The sequence below is a fragment of the Vicugna pacos genome, chromosome 11 (genome assembly GCF_048564905.1).
Source record: "Vicugna pacos chromosome 11, VicPac4, whole genome shotgun sequence".
Classification (NCBI taxonomy): domain Eukaryota; kingdom Metazoa; phylum Chordata; class Mammalia; order Artiodactyla; family Camelidae; genus Vicugna; species Vicugna pacos.
In genome coordinates, this window is record NC_132997.1 from 32,484,785 (window position 1) to 32,503,640 (window position 18,856).

At 50.4% G+C, this 18,856-nt stretch overlaps 1 protein-coding gene across 4 annotated transcripts in view; it reads left to right on the plus strand.

Moving 5' to 3' along the window:
* The first annotated feature begins 3,290 nt into the window (after nucleotides 1-3,290).
* The window catches only part of CHRM3 (cholinergic receptor muscarinic 3), a 456,583-nt gene continuing 441,017 nt past the window's right edge, over nucleotides 3,291-18,856 (plus strand). For all 4 annotated transcript variants that reach the window (XM_072971050.1, XM_072971051.1, XM_072971056.1 and 1 more), the window contains exon 1: nucleotides 3,291-3,915. The gene's annotated coding sequence lies outside the window, so the exon portion shown is untranslated. The remainder of the gene's footprint in view (nucleotides 3,916-18,856) is intronic.

Below are 18,856 nucleotides of genomic sequence, written 5' to 3' on the forward strand. Positions count from 1 at the left end.
CTGGATGTTCTCTGTTGACTTGACTTGAGACCATTGGTCCTATCTGCTATCTTCTGTTGTGTCCAAGTGCCTTTTAAATACATCTAATTAGCTCTTGAAACAGGAGTCCAAAAAGCTCACTTAATTCTTTTTATAAAATGTGATAATCTGCTGAAATTCTTTTTATTCATTTATCCCATTTCCAGGGTAGTTTATTTACTATGTTATTTATGGCTTTTTAAAAGTCCATGACTATTAATTCCAAAATCTAGATCATCTCTTGGTCTCTATTAAGCATGTGATTATTATTTTTTCATCAAATACTCTTCTCTTCTTCTTTGGGTGTCTGGTGAGTTTTATTGCAGGCTGCAGCTATACGAGTTCAAGCTTGGGTTTTCTTTCCTGAATGTCGAGCTGTGCTGCAGCAGGTTGTTAAATCATTGCTGGGCCGTCTTCTTTGTGGCTAGTTTTAGCTTCACCAGGGAAAATCTATTTTGGTTTTATTTGTCCTCTTAGGACATTATTCATACACCTAGAAAGTCTCCTTCCAGAGCGAAGGGGGTCTTAACCAAATGTCTCAGCTGTTCCCCAAAGTCCACTCTGGCTAGGTTCCAACTTAAATATCTCCCCAGAATGGTGTGATTTTCAGGATCTGTAACCAGGCTTCCACTGCTCACCACTGTCCTCTGTCAGGCCTCCAGAACCGTGCCCCTGGGACCACACAGCACAGGCATTCAGCCGGGGAGCCCAAGGAATGTCCACGGAGACTTGTGGGGCTTCCTCTCTCTGCCAGCTGGGTCCCCCCACCTCCTCCCAAACAGTTGCCTTTGCAGCTCCGAGCCCTCGAGCTGTATGCCCTCTGCCGGGTGAGACTCCTTGCCTGGCCTCGGCCTCCCCATACTTCTGCTGGAAGAGCAGCCCCCAGAAGCACATCTGTGCGAGTGGTGCGTGGGCTCCTCACACGCCTGCTCTAACTCAAACACGGAAGCCCGTGTGGGCTGTGGTTAGTGCAGCGTCACCTATCTTGTCCAGGTTTTGTGGTTACTTTATGGTAGAAGGACAAGAATGCTATCAGCTCTGTCTTGCCATAGCCAGCATCTTGTCGAGTAATCGAATACATGAGTAAGTCCAATGCTTATCCTATTTTCAAAAAAACAAACCTAAAATGCAGGATTTCAAAATTAGTTCTAGTTTATCTCCTTTGTTTTAGGTCAACATCCAAAGTAAACTACGTATTGGGTCCTGATTTTGGCAGCTTGTGAATTAGCTCTGCTCCTCGTTTGGTTCACCCTCAAATCCAGTAAGTACCCCTTTGATCTGTTTCTATCAGGTATGATTTGCCGCCTCTGCTGAGCAGTAGGGCAGGAAAGCTCAGAGTCACACACCTCGCTCTGATCTAGCAAGAGCCTACTTACTAGGGCGTTTGGGGCAATCTGTCCAAGCTGTTAGTTTTTCATTTACTCAGTATTAACCAAAGTTTACGTTTACCTTGTTCATAAAGATAACAGGGAGGTTGGCTGGAATCAGAAGTGCCACATGTGTGAGTTTAATGGCTACTTGCAGAGAGAAATGAAGTGAGCCTAGTAAGACACGTCTTCCACACTGTCGTTGCCTGTTCTTTCCTGCCTCCTGCCAGAGAACTCATTCATGACCTGCAGAACACTGCCAGGGATCCACCTCAAACTTAATCACTGTGCAGACAGCAGAATCCACTTTAAAAAGTTGGTTATATCCATATGCCCATTTTTCTGGCCCCTAGTCTGCTGTTTATGGATTTACCAAGTATTATCAAAGGTACTCTCGTTCCCACAGGCAAATAGCAATTTTATATAATGGGAAAGACACATTAAATTTGAATTCATAATCCTCTTACTAGCTACATAATGGGTAGTTTACATAGTCCTTTAAATTTCTATCTTCTCCTTTATTAAATGGGCATAAATTGTTTAAAAGTTTCTTTGGAGATTAGGGAAATATGTGAAGGCAAATATTGTGTTTCCATCTGAGAGTTATCCAAACAAGGTGGCTGCTATACTAACATCAGTTTCATGCCAGTATTTGGCATGTAATTCACCTGAGCATGCATGTTTGATTTAATTTATGTAGCCACATGTTTCCTCACTATCCTTCTTTCCTGTTATGATATTAATCCTCCCTGAGCAAAGTCTAGTCCCTTCTCTCCTAAAGACTGTTCTACCTAGAAGAGAACACACAGACTCAGAAAGGAATCTGTAGATGTAAATTTCTGTCTTAAAATTACCTATTTTCTCCAAGAAGAGGTTTGTCTTCCCTTGTGTGTTCTCTTGCTCCAAATAGAATTAACAAAGTCATTTCCACCCTTTTACTGTTGTTAAATTTTCATTTCCTATTGTGCTTTTTTTTTTTTCTTTCTTTCCTTTTTCCTCAGTTCCTCCTGTTGATTGTCCTTCCCTGGGATTCTCCCATAATTTTTCTCTACTTACTCCTGAAAGTACCTTCGTCCTGAGGCTGGGCAGCCTCCCTGGCCTCTTTGCAGCGTTGCGATCTTTCCACTGACAGTAGCATAGTGAGAAATATACCCCCGCCTCCTTTCTTCCTTCCTTCTTTCCTTCCCTCCCTCCCCCCCTTCTCTCTTTTTGGCTTCTGAATCCTCTTGAAATTTAAAAGCTTGCACAGCAAGATCATATCTGTTTTCTGATTAAAAAACAAACACCTGTATGTATGTGTGTGTGTGTGTGTGTGCGCGCGCGCGCACCTGTGTCTTTTTTGTGCAGACTTATCTCATTTACTCCTAAGGTGTAAACTTCCAGAGAAGGAAAAGCCAAGAAGTCCTGCATTGGTACACTGCCCTGTATGAACAAACGCTCACTAAATGTCAAAAAATAAATGCGTCAGGTTGCTCTCTGGGGAAAGGTTCTCCACGGGATCGTATGTTGTAACGGAGCTGATAGGTTCCTTCATCACGAAGTTGTGCCACAGAATCCACTTCCTTCCCATCCTTCCAAGCACTTAAAGCAAAACAATTTAGAAGAGAGCCCCACGAGACTGGCTAACAAGATCTGTCCTTGGAGCACCGGGGGGCCCAATCTGGGGACACGCGTGGCCGGCCGAGTGGGTGGGCCTCCCGCCTTCGGAGAGCCCCCCCCCCGGGGGCAGGACGCTGGCTGCCCCCGTCCCCGCCCCCGGGCGCGGCGGGAACGGGGCGGGCGCGCGGGCCTCGAGCGCCGCGGGCGGGCGCTTGGGCATGCTCAGAAGCCCGGCAGGTTTGGGTCGCACCCAGGCCGCGTGTGCATCACACCAGCGCTCGCAGCCCGGGAGGAGGAGGAGGAGGAGCGGAGGAGGAAGGGGAGGAGAGCGGCCAGCAGTAGCCACGACCGCCACCACCAGGCAGCGGTTGAGTTCGTGAGCAGGGAAGGACCCTCCTCCCCCCACGGCGCTCCTCGTGTCTGCTTTGGGGAAAAGAGATACAGGAGAAAGGAGGAGGCGCAAAGAAGGGGCACCCAAATTGAGGGGAGAGACAGAGCCAAACCGGACGCGAACGGAAAGGGCTAGAGCGTGCGGGGCGCCCGAGGCGCGGGGGCGGCGGCGCGGCGCGGGGAGCGCGGGCGCTCGGGCAGGTGCTGCGGCCGCTGCCCGGAGGCGGCATGTGACGCGCGGCCGCAGCAGCTGCCCGCGGGCGGAGCGCTCTCGGACCCGGGGGCGCACACCGCGGGGCGCGTCGGAGCCTCCCGGATCCCCAGGCTCCTCGTCCGTTCGCCGGGGCGGCAGCAGCGCTTCTGGAAAGACTGGCGGCGATGAACCCAAGGGCGGCTCCGGGCACGGGCGCGCGGTCCTAGGACGCTGGCTGCCTGACCGCCCAGCGGGAGGCGACTCGCGGACGGTGGACCCGGCGCCCCCCGCGCACCGGGGAGGCGCGGCCGGCCGGCGAGGGACGGCCACCTGGAGCGCAGCGACCAGGTAAGGACGGCGCCCGCCACCCCGGCGCTGCGCAGGGCGGGCGGCGGTAGCGGCTGACCTGGTTTCTTGCCTTATCGCCTAGCAGAAGGAGGAAAAAGTTTTCAGCGCGGGGAGGAAATGTCCTGGCTTTGGGGAGTTTAAAAGAGGGTACGGGTGGGGGAGGAGGGAGTTGTTCTGTCGATTTGGGGGGCCAGTGGGGGCTCGAACCTGGAGGGAGGGCGGTCTGGGGCGGAGTCGGAGTTCTGGGACCAAGGGTGGGGATGCAGGGGTGACAACATGTGCGAGGAAACCTACGGGGGTGACACCGGCGGTGGCTGGCCCGGAGGAAACCTGGGACGCCCCACCCGGCTGTCCTTCGCTTGGATTCTCTCTCCAGAATGCGGGATCCGAGGCTCCGAGTGTCCGGCTCGGTGTGTGCGCACGTGTGTGCTGTGGACTCCCCCTCCCCCCGTTTCGTTTCCTGACGCCTTTAACAAGGCGAAGTAGACCGCCCCCCTCGCGGCGGGGCCGCTGGCTGGGGCCGCATTTCAGTGGGCCGATAGGCGAACTGGGCACTTGGTGTGACACCTGGGCGGAGGTGCTTAGCCTGCGTGCGCGTCTTTCCTGACCTGGGGAGAGTCTACACTGGCCCAGCGGCGGCCGCGGAGCGGCCCGGGATCCCCTCTCCGGAACCCTCCCTCGGCACAGCCTCCCGGCAGCTGTGTTAATGTTTGCGTGATTGTCGAGAGGCGGGTAGGGGGCAGGGCAGGGTCGACCGGAGCGTCAGGATTCACCTGTGTACTTCGCACCGTGCGTGTTGGAATTGGGATCCTGTTCGGCGTGTGTGCGACTCTCCTAGTACGCAGGTTGGAAGTGGCGGAGGAAGTAGGGGTTTGGGAATCGCATCCATATGGAAAGATTTGGAAATGCAAACATTCATTTGTCCGCAAGCGCTCTTGGAAGCTATGCGATGGCTCGAAGGATACCTCCCGCTGTCCGCGTTTGAAATGTAAACCGGTGGCTCTCCTGAGGAGGTAAATGCGTGCATCTGAGCTTAATGTTGTTAAGGACACTGGTTACTTCACTGTGTGCTTCGCACAGACCTCTCATTTCTCTCTTGGCCTCTGAATTCCAGCAAGACAGATAGCCTGATCCTTCCTCTGGGGTCTTTCCGGGTTCCGACTTGGAAAATATTCCGTGTGAAAAGTGTGTCTGTCCGTTACGCAGTCCTCGGTAACCCTCTGTTGTCAGGTCGATCGTTACAGGGCATGAAGCGTTCACCACTGTTTCCTGTACGTGGAAACAGTGCCCCTGTATGTGCCTAAGAGCGCACGCTTCGGAAGGGGGAGCGCTGACCCTGGAGCAAATGCACGCATATGGACAGAATTGTAGCGGTAGCTCGTTAATTAAAAAAGAAAAAGAAAACCGAGGGGATTCTGCTCCAAGTGTGGTGGGGTGGGTATGGCGCTGGGTGCACCCTCTCGCCGTGGGAGCTGGCGTTGCAGAGCAGACACGGAACATGCCTGCCTCTCCAGCGTGTGCTCCACATGCCACACGCCTGTCCCTGGAATAACGTAGCTTTGGATTTTGTTTACATGATGTGTTGCAATTAGCTTAGTACGTAATTAGCTGTTGTCGAGCTAGAAAGCGCATTCATTTTGAAATGGGTTTCCATATGGAAATATAACTTGAGCTTAGATTACTAATTTAAAATGATTTACATTGCAGGTCCGATTTAGGTTCTGGGCAGGGGGGGCTGCTATAAGATTGAATTTAACATGAAAATAGCAGTTCTGAAATGCTGATTTTTAAACAACTAATATTCATTCCAATGGACTTGATATTTAGAAAAGAAAAATGAAATTAAAAATAGATTTTGAAGCAAATCCGTGATAATTATAGATCTTTTGCAAGGAAACGATGAGAAAAGTGTAACTGGGGAAAAAGGAAAGCATGGTTATGGAACTGGTTAAGACTTAGACAATGACTGAGAGTGTTATAATAATGAGGAGGTCTGCATTAACCCTCACTTAAAGTTGTTCAAGAAACTTTCCTTTAAAGTTGAAGGAAATGTTTGAATATATATCACCTTATTTTTCTTCCTGAGACAAAAGGTAAGAAAAGTAACTTCAAAAACATGATTTGTTTCTGAAGATTTCTCCAGGCATACGTAAAAGGGCTTAGCAGGCACCTTTCATTTTCTCTTCCTTATAAAGACAACTGGTGGGTTTCCTTACACAAGGAGGTTTTTGTTTGTTATTTTAAGCTGCAGTGTGTAAAAATATGAATTTCTTTTAATGATATTTTAGCTTTTAATTGCAGACAACCTGTTGAACAGGAACCCAGGGGGAAAAAATGATGACATTCACAGAACTCAGATTTCCTGAATCCATAGCAGGAAACGGATTAGACAGAAAATTAAAGGATATGATTAAAAGCAGAGATGCCTTGTGTATTTGAAAACTCTAAAGGAATCACTTGGTTCAGGTTTTTACCTAAAATTTCCTCTGTCGTTTCCTGAGCAGACGAAGCGCTCTAGCCTCATAAAGCGGCTGGCGCTGGCACCTGAGCTGTTTACCCCTACATGGCCTGCACGCCGTCGGTGCGGCTGGCACGGGGCTGGCCTGCTGTGCCGGGCAGGGAGGCTTGTGCTGAGAGCAGCCGTGCGTGGGCACCTCAGCTGGGAGGCGAGGGGACTGTGAGTCTGGGAAGCCTGAGCTGGTGGCTGTGCAAAGAGAGGCGTCCGCGGCACTTCTGGAACCTAATTCTGTATCCTAGTGTGTTACCACCAATACCGTTAGCCCCACGTTGTGGCTCTGAGGGATCAGTAAGTGACTGGAAATGGCTGCTTTCAGACAGCAGGCTGGTGAACTTACAATGCGTTTGTCTTACAGGAGAGTATCAAACAGGCGTGTGTGGCTCAATCAAGAAATAATCGGATCCCTCCGCTCCGGGGGTTGTTAAGTGAACCAGGGTGATGAAAAGGTGTCTCAGGCCTCATCCCCGGGGGCCCGGCTTCCCGGGGCCCTGGCGGGAGAGCCCCTGCCAGCTTTTCCACCCGTCAGTCTCTCGGTCCAGGGGAATCCCTGCCCTGGTTAGTAGCCTGTGGGGTCGAGTTTGAGCCATAATGGGAAGTTGTCATTGGAAGGGGAATATGAAGAGACTGGTTGATGGATCCGACAGGCGGCGAAGCTGGTCAGATTAGAAGCGAGCGTCCATTTCTCGACGCTGACAGCTGTCAGGTTCAGAGGCCCTTTGACGCCCGTCAGGAGGCGCCGTGACGTGGGAAGCCGCCCCCTGCGGGTGTGAAGCCCGCACCCCACCCGGAGGGAGGGCTCGGCCCCGCGGCTCCAGCCCTGAAAGCAGCGTCCGTGCGCGTCGGCACTGCCTCCCAACCAGGTTTGCTGCAGCGAAGCTGCTGAAAACCTGGAATCTCAGTAGAATCCCAGTGGAATCCCAGTGGGCCTGCTGGGAAGACCCTCCTGCCGCAGCACTGCCCGCCCGGTGGTCTTGGGGACTGAGAGGCGTGATGTGCCTCGAGCCATCGCGCAAGCGCCGGGAAGGGACGCGCACAGCGCGAACGCCCACCGTCCTTCTTGATCTGGCGCCGAGCCCGGGAGCCAGCGGGCAGGTGTCCCTCTGGCCCAGGACTTGGCTGCTGTGTGCTCCTTCTCGTCCAGAAGGTCTGGCGGCGGGCAGGTTCCCCAGCGGCTCGCCCACCCGGCAAGGGCCAGGCCCTGCGGTCACCTGCGCCCCTGCGACGCTGTCTCCGGAGGCGGGGCTGCAGCTCCCGCGGGGCCACAGGCCCGGAGCGGAGCGGCCCGCAGCAGACCCGCAGGAGGAGGACTGGAGCCCCTGCCCTCCTCTTCCGGACGGCTGTGCCAGCCCAGGGACGCCATGGCCCGCCAGCCTCAGCTTCTGGAAGTCTTGTCCTGGTTGCCATTTCATAGGACTAAACTTCCCTCCCGTTTTCAGTTTGCATCGGCGGGACTAATGTGTTGCCTGGAAAGACCTTAGCGTGACCTGGAGAGTAAGGTTCACCCTTTTCGAGGACTTCCGCCCAGAAACCAGAGGCCATTCCTGCCTCTGCTGGTCTCCGATGTAGCCCTGAAGGGGACAGAGCCCGGGGCCGGAGAAGGAGTCGCCCTTCCGACCCTGTGTCATCTTGTGCGGCCAGACCCAGTCGACAAATATCCTTGTGTGTCATTGTTGGCAGGATCAAATCTCCCTTCTCCGCACTCCTCCCGGCCGCTGTAATTTGAGTTGTTGACTCTCCACTATGGAATTAATCCTTCATTAGGTCATTTGTTCTAGCCTGGCCCAGCTTATTTCCTGTCCCCAGCGTTCCCTTGAAATCCGGCCCAGCAGCTGAGCCAGGACGTAGTCTACCTGCAGTCACCTCTCCTGCAGGAAGTGGCGCTTGTCTGGGCATCCTGAGTCAGGCGCGGTGCCCTTCCACCACTGTGTTCAGATCGAGTTCAGGTGAGGGGGAACCACGGTGAGCCACCACCTCTGGTTCAGAGAGGAGAGGCCACAGATGTCTGCTGCTGAGACTGGGCGTTCATGGTGATGCCGTGCTGAATGTGCCTCTGCTGAAGCCGCCTGATTTCTCACAGGTGACTATGGCCAAACGCAGACACCCTGTCAGCAAGCTCCGGGAAAGCCGTCTGCTGACAGCCTTTGTCGGCACGTGTGGGAGTGGACCACCTGGTTAGAGTCGCCTGTGGGGCCCAGTCTGGAGAGAGGCCCAGTTACTGCTGATCCAGGCGCCACTTCTTGCCCGCAGCCACTGCAGCTCCACCCGAGGGCTCTCACCTCCGCAGCCCCCACGCCAGTGGTGTCCTGTGGACTCCAGGCGTCTCTGCAAGTTCCAGGTGGGAGAGGCCCTGTGTGTGTGTCTGTATCTGTTACCTCTGTGCCTCACCCTCTGTCGTTCAGGCCACATGACCCTCTGAATTCCGGTTGTCCTCGCTGTCTTTAATATTAAAGTTGATGGTCAAGGATAACCCAAGGAGTATTACGATTGTCTGAAGATGTTAACTTCCTGCACGCACGTGACAGTGCGTTTTCATAAATACGTGCCAGAGTAGGATGCGTCTGTCTGTCTCCTCTGTCCTCCATCTGTCTGTCTGTCCGTCTCTGCCTTCAGCTGGACACAGGAGCACATGCCCCTCCCAGTCCTTGTTACCTAACGTGCCAGGCACGGTGGGCTTTTTTTGGATACTCGGGGAGTGTGTCCGGGGCTCTGCGTCCCAGGGGCCTGTGGTCAACCGGAGATCAGTGCAGCTAGGAAGCCTCACACGGAAGGTGCTGTCTTCACGTCCTGGGGCTTAAAACAGCCGTAGTGTGTCGTCTCATAATTCCGGATACCGGAAGTCTGAAATGAAGGTGCTGGCAGGCCGAACCCACTCCGGAGAACCTAGGGGAGGACCCCGGCTTGGCCCCAGCTGCCGGAGGCTGCCTGCACCCCCGACCCGTGACTGCCTCTGGTCTCCGCGCTGTGGTCAGGGTGCCGCCGCCTCTGTGTGTCCATCTTCCACAGGTATGTGGGATTGCATCCCTGGCTCACCTAGGAAATCTCGGAGCCTTAGCTTTCCCGTCCCTTTTACCAAATCAGGTAATTTGCACAGGTTGGGGGGTGAGGACCTGGACGTGTGTTTGGGGGATGTGGCGTCTTCAGCCACAGCAGAAGACGTCAGTGAGCAGCCGTCTACTCTGGGACGCCCTGTCGCCGGTCGTCAGGCTGAGGGGTCTGGATGATTTGAGAAGATGACGCTCGCAGCCCAGCCCGCCCGTCGGAGGGCAGGGCGAGGCCACCCTCCTCACGCGGAGCCGGAAGCCCAGCTCCTCCTCCCTGTGCGCCTTGGCCTCCCCTCCCCGAGGAGTGTGAGGAGAGTACTTCCCCGCTTTCTTCCGCAAGAGAGGCTGTGAAGCTCCACGGTTTAAAGTTACATCCGCCTCGTCTCTCATCCCTTCTCAGGGTTCACGTTCATCGTAATTTTTTTTGCTAAAGTATAGTCAGTTACAATGTGTCAATTTCTGTGTACAGCACACTGTCCCCGTCATGCATGTACATACATGTATTCATTTCCATATTCTTTTCCATTGAAGGCTATTACAAGATATTGAATATAGTTCCCTGTGCTGTACAGAAGAAATTTTTTATCTATTTTTATATATAGTGGTTAACCTTTGCAAATCTCAGACTCCCAAATTTTGCTTTCCCACCCTATTCCCCCCGTAACCGTAAGACTGTTTACTATGTCTGCGAGTCCGTGTCTGCTTTGTGGATGAGCTCATGAGTGTCCTCTTTTTCCTTTTTCTTTCTTTTTTTTTAGACTCCACATATGAGTGGTATTATGTGGTACTGTATATTCATTCTTAGCTTTTTCACTAGAGCATCCGTGTGTGTCTAACTGAACTGACATCTGACTCCTGCCCTTTGCAATCTCTGGCTTCCATGGTCACCAGGGTCACGGAAACCATTCCACCAAAAACCACCCGTCACCTCCCAGTCAAGGAGCGAGTGCCCTGCTGGGCACCCCCGCTAGTCTCCCAGCAGCACCTTTAACCTCCCTGAGCTTTCGGAGCGTTCTGCCTCCCAGGTTCTCCTGTGCCCACTTCCTCCACCTCCTGCCTCATCTCCTGAGCAGCCGGAGGCTCTCGGAGCCTTTCTTCTCTGTTGGCTCCCATGCCTCATCCTGCTCCCCCAGGAGTCCTATTTCTGTGCAGAAAAGACCATCCCATGGCTCAAAATTTCTGAGTAATCTTGATGGAATCTCTCCCGTGGCTTCCCGCATTTAGGAAGAGGCCAAATCGCAGTAATCCAGCCGAGCGGTAGCTCAGCCTCTTGACTTTCTTCCCTTTCCCACTACCAGCACCTGAATCCGTGGCTTTTCCAGCTGGCGTGTGTGTTCAGACCATGTGGGGAGCTTGTTAAAAGGCGGCCCCTGGTTGAGGAGGGCTGGAGCGGGGGCCTGAGGTCCTGCGTTTCTGACAGCCCCCGTGATGCTGGTGCAGCCGTACCTTCGTGCGTCTCTCGGCGTCCCCGGGCGGCCTCCCCGATGGCTTCCCTGACTGCACTCTCCTCTGCTGATCTGCTTTGTAGATTACTTTTATTGAAGACCAGGTCTGATCGCTTTTTCTGCTCTCCTCCAAAAAGCATCCTTGAGACCCCCCTGCCTGTTACCTAATGAAGGACAGAATCTCTCGCGTCAGCAAGGAGCTGGCATTCCGCGTGTCCCACGGCTCGGATTTACATTCAATCCAGTCTCAAGTCTCAGGGTCACCTTTAACTTTGCCCCCAGTACTGGCTGTTCCCTACACCCCTGCCCATTTTCCTGACCTCCTCTGGCCTTGTGCTCTTGGCATTCCCTTTCCGCCTCCTCCTCCTGGGTCCAGAGTTTTGCAGTCTGTCAAGGACTGCTTGGCACGACTCTTCTCACTGTGACTTTGCCCTTTAGTACTTTCCAGATTCACAGCTTTATCCCTGAGCACATCCACTTTGTGTGTGTGTGTGTGTGTGTGTGTGTGTGTGTGTGTGTGTGTGTGTGGACAAGTTATTTCAGAAGTCACTGGAGTGTGAAATTCTTGAATTATGAGGCCATGGTTCATCTGTCTTTGGCCTAAAAGACCAACTATGGTGTCATCCCCACAATCGCTTGATATACACATCGACATGTAAAACATGTGAATATGGGTGCTTTGCTGTTTTTCTCATCATAAAAGCAATATGGATTACACAAAATTCAAGTATTAAAGAAGCATATTATGTCAAAACGTGAAGTCCTTCATGACCCCGGGCCCCCAAAGGTAACCATGCTCAACAATTGGGTGCATGATCCTCTAATACTTTCTGTGCACATATTAACATTCACTTTCTACAGAACTGGGATAATAATAGAGTTGTGTGACCCAACTTTAAATGTAAATCCATTTTTCTGTTTTTTAAATCTGCAGCGTGTTCTAAAAGATTGATTTCACTGCATAGCAATCAATCCACTCAAAGGGGCCCAGCAATACAGAAATTTGTTTGCCTTGAGTTCCTGGTCAGTTAAGCCTGTCTGTGTTCAGCACTTTCCCTGCCCCTAGGGCTGCCCTGGACACTTCGGATCCATAGGGACAGCACACAGATCCTGCCACAGAAGACACCGCTGTGCTCGTGCCTGAGCACCGGTGCTGGCCGAGGGGCTTGTGGAGGCTAGTGGTCACTCATTTTTGACACCATATTAAAATCATCGTGTCTTACGACATACACTCTCAAGTAGTGAAATTTTATATTAAAATGTAAGCTTTTGTGTTATTTGGACATATAAAGGGCAGGTCACTCATTGTGAATTCTGAGTGTAGACATTTTTATCTAAGAAACACATGCACATATATACGTATATTCATTTTTGTTTCATGAATGAATATGAGCTTGTAATAAAAAACAAAATCTTTAACAAAGACTTAACAGAATCTTTTTGTTTATTTCATAAAACTACAATTTAGGAAGAAGTGCAAAGAAAAAAAATCATATGATCTCTGTTTTAGAATCTCAATAAGTGGAGATACAGTATAACTCATTTATTGAAAAGAAAATTCCTTTAGAAGTTGAAATCACTTTTCTCCAAAGAATTTTGGAGAGATAAATCTTAACAGTGACCAGTGTTTGTTATTACTACCATATTTGTTATTAAAAAAAAAATCAGCCTGTGGTAGAATCTGGAAGCTCATTTCCCCGGGTGGTGGGAGGGCAGGTGTGTGTTCAGGGACCTAGAATTGCCAGCAAGCCTGGTTACGTCTTATGAAGAAACACCTGAAGCTAGACGACAAGGGCAAATGCTCTGGAGCTCTGTGAGGTTTCTGCAGGCGCAGTTAGTGAAACTACACACAGAACATTTCTGCGTCTTACTGAGTGGCTCACCCGAGGCCACAAAGTTAACAGGCCGAGTCTTTCGACTCTGCGCCTACCTGTCCCTGCCCTTTCGTGTGAGAGGCCTTCCCACCCCCTCCTCCCTGGCCTCCTCTCTCGGTGACGTCAGTGCACCTGGGGCTTCGAGGGTCGGCAGGCAAGCTCCCCTGGTCTGCAGCTCTGCCCTGGCGTGTGAGTCGCCATGCTGGCCCTGTCAGATGATCCCACGGGGGTGTCAGCCAGCCACCGCACGTGCACTGTCTGGGCTCCGGACCCCGTCGCCTTCCTGCAGAACATGGCGTTCCTCCTGCCTTTCCTGTGGGGGCTGATTGCATCACAGCCATCCTCGGAGCTCTGACCTGAGCCTCGCTGAGTCTGAATTTCCGAACCCGCTGGCTCCTCATGTGCAGCCTCTAAGCCTTAGTGGCTTTCTCATCGGTCACGTCAGTTCCTTTCCGTCTGTCCCCGCTGCCACTTCCGCGCTCCCCTGCACAGTTCCCACGGCCTCTGGCCTGTCTCCCGGCTTTCAGTATGTTCTGACCTCTCCTCCCGTGAGCTCAAGGTCGTTTGCCGTCTCACTCCCTCCAACTCCCTTCCACCTTCCTTTCCCCGCTGCCTTGGCACTGCAGTGGCCTCAGCCTGGGGCGGGGGGTCCTTGCGTGTGCCCCGTGCTCCTGCCTCTAGGTCTCTGTGGAGACCCTCCACGCTCCCTGAGATGTGCCAGCCTCTATTCCGCGGTAGCGGTCCTACAAACATGAGGCCCCTACAAACACTGCCCGCTCCTCCCCCAGGACACTCATCTTTTCACGCCCCCTGCCCCTTAGTGCATTATTCTCAAGGATGTGATAACATTTGCCATACTCATTGTACCAGAATGAATTATGCAAATATCAAAGTTTTCCTTTACACCATACACAAAAGTAAACTCAAAATGGCTTAAAGACTTAAACGTAAGACACTATTAACTGCCTAGAAAAAAACATAAATCAAACATACTCTGACATACATCTCAGCAGTGTTCTTGCGGGGCGTCTACCCAGGCAGGAGAAATAAAAGCAAGAATAAACAAGTGAGGCCTAATTACCCTTACAAGCTTTTTCACAGCAAAGGAAACCATAAGCAGAACAAAAGACAGCCTCCGAATGGGGGGAAATATTTGCCATAGATGACACTGACAAGGGCTTAATTTCCAGAATATATAAACAGGTCATACAACTTAATAATAAAAAAAACAAACAACCCAATCCCAAAATGGGCAGAAGACCTAAACAAGCAATTCTCCAAGGAAGACATACGAATGGCCAATAGACACATTAAAAATGCTCAGTATCGTGAATTACCAGAGAAATGCAAATCAAGACTACAATGAGGTATCACCTCACACCAGTCAGAATGGCCATCACTCAAAAGTCCACAAATGACAAACGCTGGAGAGGCTGTGGAGAAAAGGGAACCCTCCTCCACCGCTGGTGGGAATGCAGTTTGGTGTGGCCGCTGTGGAAAACAGGATGGAGATTCCTCAAAAGACTAGGAATAGACTTACCGTGTGACCCAGGAATCCTGCTCCTGGGCTTATATCCAGAAGGAACCCTACTTCAAAAGGCACATGCACCCCAATGTTCATAGCAGCAATATATACAACAGCCAAGACGTGGAAGCAACCTACTGTCCATCGACAGATGACTGGATAAAGAAGCTGTGGTGTATTTATACAATGGAATACTATTCAGCCATAAAAAGAATGAAATAATGCCATTTGCAGCAACATGGATGGACCTGGAGAATGTCATTCTAAGTGAAGTAAGCCAGAAAGAGAAAGAAAAATACCATATGATATGACTCATATGCGGAATCTGAAAAAAAAAAAAGACACAAAGGAACTTATTTACAAAATAGAAATAGACTCACAGACATAAAAAGCAAACTTATGGTTACCGGGGGGGAGACTGGGTGGGAAGGGGTAAATTGGGAGTTCGAGATTTGCAGACACTGACTACTGTATATAAAATAGACAAACAGCACAGGGAATAGTATTTAATATCTTGCAGTAACTTATAATGGAAAAGAATATGAAAAGGCATGTATGTGTGCATGTGTGTGACTGAAACACTGTCGTACACCAGAAATCAGCACAGCTCTGTAAACTGACTAGACTTCTATTAAAAAAAAAAAGGTTTCCCTTAGATTCTGAGCTGCTCATCAGGAAAGACCTACTATTTATTTCCCTATACCTGAGACTTAGCACAGTGTAAGCGTGGAGGAGCAGCTCGCTAAATTGAATCCTGCTTCAATCTTAAGGGCAGAGATGTTTGTGCTGTGTTTAGCTCTCTGACGTGCTCCAAGGGCCTCAAACCGCGCTTGGCAGCAGTGCTCTCACTGCGTTTTGTTGTTGAGTCGGTGCCTCCTTACCGATACTTTTTGGGGGAACAGAAATCAGGTTTAGCAGTTTTCAGTGTGTTTGGATAATGACAAAGCAGTTTGTACATTCATAAAGAGTAGGAAGCTCTTCGTGGATATTACACACGACATAATAGAATTAATCCCAGGTCAGACTCAGACTTGCACTTGTAGAAGCTCTGTGTAGACACAGTGGTCACCCTGGTCACCCTGCCGTTTGGAGAGGCATGATTCTTTCGGACAACATCCAGCACAACAGGGCTTCTCTCACAAGGAATTCCCGTGGCCGGGGCTTTGCAGGAGCACCTGTGGCTGACCACCAGCTGCCGCCAGCAGCCAGCTCTCCTGAGGGCTTTCGTAATCGCTGGTAAGGTTTCCGTCATGTCACAGGGAGTCGGGATCACATGACCAGAATCACCTGGGGGAGCTAAAAACGCAGTCCTGGGGAGGGAAGCCAGCTCAGCGGGACCAGAATGGGGGCAGGGGCTGTCAATCTGCATTGTAAATAGATACCTTGAATGATACTTCTGCCAGCTAAATTTTTTTGCCTGCTAAATTTTAAAATCCACTAATTGGAGAGACGTGGGAGAAATATTTTGATTGAGAGAAAGATTGAATGAGCTAGAGAAACACTTTCTGGGTTTTTTTAAAAGGAGATTAATAGCCTGGATTGGCAGGAGGTGCATTTTCTTAGGCTGTTCTCTCTGGTGAGATAAGCCGTTCAGTTCAGGGTGTTTCTCAGGCTTTGAGGAACGGTGGAGTGCTCCTTTCCACTTGAATTTAAACACCACTGAGGAAGGACTGTGATCTCAGATGTAGAATTAAGATGAAACTGTTTCCGTCAAATGTACCTGTGTGTATCTAAATGTATAGTTTAAAAAAATACAGACAGCAGCATTCGCAAGGTGGCATACAGACAGTGCTTCAAACGCTGGCCGTCCTCAGCAGTTTCCTTTGCTCCTGTGTGACGTTGTGAAGCTGCACTGCTATAAGCAGACCAGGCTTTTGCCTGTGTGATGCTGTATCCAGGGGTCAGCCTCCTGAGCGAGGACCTCACCTGTGTTACTGAGACGAACAGGATGTCAAGACAGGACAGACAGAGGAGTGTCCACTGCTGCGTATGTGCACGGTCCTTTGGTTATTTTGAGTGTTCCTGGAAATGGACATAGATTATTTTTTGTTTCTCAACTAAAGGGCATCTTACAGTAGATCTTCTAGCCGTGAGTACATTTTAAAAGCATATACAGTATAATTGGTATTTTTACACAGATTTAATGTAATGCACTATGTTAATTTTTAAGAGCATTAAAAAAATTATCAATCCTTCTGTTCCGTAGAACTTTAGAGGTTCCTCTGGGAGGTGCCCCACAGTCTGGTCGGTTTTCAGCATCTCTCCCAGCCGGTCCCTTGAGCATTACATTAAGTCCCCGCGTTGTTTCAGGCACTGTTCCAGACGCTGCAGGTAAGGAGAAGCAGCATGCTGCCTCCTGGGTGAATTCAGATCCCTGGGACCTGGAATTGCATCCCCAAGTTTTCCTAGGCGGGCCTGTCCCTGCTTAGTGTCAAGAGCAGAGGGGTGGGGGCGTCAGGATGTGTGACCCATCAGACTGTGATCGGCCTTAGTCTTTACTCCCCCCACCCCCTTCTTAAACGTGGGCTTGGACTGAAGTGTTCTCAGAAAATACTGACTCTTCTGGAAAAATTAGACTGCCAATACTGATGTTCACCACTAGATGGCAGAGCTCTGCACTCGTGTGTCCAGTGGGTAAACCAAGTTTAAAAAAATTAAAATGAGGTTCAAAATGATTCATTTGGTATGAAAAAAAAATGCTCGTCTCACATGAGTGAGAGGTCCCAGTTGCTGTTAAGTTCTGTGGATTCCATCCTTTAAATACGACCATTTAAAAAAATTTCTTGGTGTCTAGTTTTCAGCGTGGCTACCTGCTCTGTGTGTTTTCAGACATAGGGCAGCCCATTTTCAAAGCCCTTTTAACGCCTTCTAAAAGTCACACAAATTGCTGAAGTTATAATATAGCAGGGATTCTTTCTAGAAAAAGTTTTGATTGAAGTGAAGTTGATTTACAGTGTATTAGCCTCTGGTGTACAGCAAAGTGAGATATAGGTACTGAATATAGGTCCATGCGCTGTACAGTAGGACCTTGTTCATCTATTTTGTATGTAGCAATTGGTAGCTCCTAATCCCAGACCCCTAATTGATCCCTCCCCCTGCCCTTTCCCCTTTGGTAACCGTACGCTTGTTCTCTGTGCCTGTGAGTCTGCTTCTGTCTAGTAAATAAGTTCCTTTATATAACGGTTTAGATTTCACATATAAGTGATGTGTGACACGTGTCTTTCTCCGCCTGACTTCACTTCGTATTGTCACCTCTAGGTCCACCCACGTGGCCGCGTGTAACGGAGATTCTTTAACGTACTTTTACCGATGCTCTTTTGTAAGGAAGGGTTAAAGCAGCCTCTGAAAGTTGAGTTGTAGATGGACACACTTGGCGGACCTAGAGGGCGAGTTAGCATTTCAGATGTAACATGAGAAACAAATGTCTGCTTTTCCTGAGACAGAAGAAGCAGAGACACGGTGCTCACCGTCGGAGCACTCCACCGGAGCTACCATGGCTTACAACCTTCCAAAGAAATGAACTGTGAACAGACGTCGTCCCAGTCAAGTCACATGTTTAACCAAGACAACACCATGGTTACGGAGCCGAAGGCCGGCCCGGTTCTGCTGAGGCAGAGCCCACCTGATCGCCTTTTCAACAAGGAAATAACGAACCAAAGCAAGAAGCCTGGCGTGTCTCCTGAAGGCGAGAGTCCGTCTTACGTGCTTCGGAGTCCAACCAGACGGAGCTGTAAAAAGCCATGCCACTGACCCTTGACGTTTCTGGAAAACCCGTGCCAACTACAGGTCCTACCTTTGACTTTCTGAGCAGCTTGGACAAGGCTGCTTTACGGCAGCTGGGTTCGGAAGGGGTTACAGGATCTGTGGCCAAGTCTTGACCCTTGACACGTGTTTATAGTCTGCAGAGAGGTGCACGTGTGACGTAGGGTTATCTGAGCCAAGTTGCTCTCGGGCCTCAAAGGGTGCAGAGCCCAATCTTTCTGGAGGGATACCAGGAACATCTTGGTTTAAAGGGTTTTGCTTGAGAGCTACTTCAAAGGATCAGTAAGGCTGGAACAGACGCAGACGCAGGGTAGACTGTTCATGCAGAGTTTGCATTGCCTGTGTAAACCCCTTGGTGTTTTTGTCTGTTCCCTGAGCACGCCATCTCACAGCCTTGGTACCCATGCTGCCACCTGTGGGGAACACCCTTTGTCCGGAAGTCTGTACAGCTTGCTTCTGCACTTGCTTAAGCGCTCTCCTCAGATGTCATCTGTCAGGGCAGCATCCTGTGATCACCTCGCTGGAAAGAGCCTCCCCCCTTCCATCAAGCACTGTCTCCTTAATCTGTGGTCTTGCTTTTCCGAGGATTTATCACCATCTGGAATAATGGGTATTTATTTTTTCTTCATTTATAGTCTATTTACACCCACTACAGTAGGAGCTCTCTGTGACCATGGAATTAATCTTTTGTTTTAATCTCTCAGTGTCCCGCTCCTAGAACACTGCCTGGCCCAGAGCAGGCTCCCACAAACACTAACTAAATGAGTGAATACTCA